Source organism: Psammomys obesus, unplaced genomic scaffold (assembly GCF_907164565.1).
Source record: "Psammomys obesus unplaced genomic scaffold, mPsaObe1.curated_primary_1811, whole genome shotgun sequence".
NCBI lineage: Eukaryota > Metazoa > Chordata > Mammalia > Rodentia > Muridae > Psammomys > Psammomys obesus.
The window spans coordinates 65,318-66,180 of NW_026596240.1; the positions used below are offsets into that span (position 1 = coordinate 65,318).

The 863-nt window shown below is 45.3% G+C and overlaps 1 pseudogene; it reads left to right on the forward strand.

Moving 5' to 3' along the window:
• The first annotated feature begins 330 nt into the window (after nt 1-330).
• Nucleotides 331-782, forward strand: LOC129668464 (40S ribosomal protein S10-like; annotated as a pseudogene).
• The last annotated feature ends 81 nt before the right edge of the window (nt 783-863 follow it).

An 863-nucleotide genomic window follows, 5' to 3' on the forward strand; every position in this document is an offset into this window, starting at 1 on the left:
GAGCAGAACCAAAAGACTCTGAAGAAACACTGCCTACAGACTTGCTCTGGGCTTCTACAGCCCAGGCGCACTCGCTTAGGGATGGCACCACCCACAGTGGACTGGGCCCTCTTAAAACAAGTAGCAATCAAAAAGTTGCCCCACTGACAAATCCACAGGCTAGCCTAATGAAGACAATTCCTCAGTAAAGGTGCACTCTTGCCAGATGTGTCAGGTTGACAAGTGATGCTAACTTTAACACATTGTTATTTTTTAATACCAATTGTTTCTATTCACCAGTTATAAAACACAGACAATCGAGCCTCTACATTGCACTCTGCAACCACCGCGATGTTGATGCCTAAGAAGAACCAGATTGCCATCTATGAACTCCTTTTTAAGAAAAGAGTGATGGTTGCCAAGAAAAATGTCCATATGCCTAAACACCTAGAGATGGCTTACAAGAACGTACCCAACCTTCACATAATGAAGGCCATGCAGTGTCTCAAGTCTCGAGGCTATGTGAAGGAGCAGTTTACCTGGAGGCATTTCTATTGGTACCTTATGAATGAGGGAATCCAGTAGCTCGGTATTACCTCCACCTACCTCCAGAGATCATGCCCTCCATCCTGCACCTCAGCCACCCCAAAGGTCCCAAGGGTGAGCTACCTACAAGATTCACAAGAGAGGAGGCAAACAGAGCCTCTGGTGCTGACAAGAAAGCTGAGGCTGGGGCTGACTCAGCAATAGAATTCCAGTTTAGAGGCAGCTTTGGTTGTAGACATGGTCAGCCACCTCAGTGAAGTTGGAGATTGTGTCGTGTTGAATAAACTTGAGAGAAAGAAAGAAAGAAAGAAAGAAAGAAAGAAAGAAAGAAAGAAAGA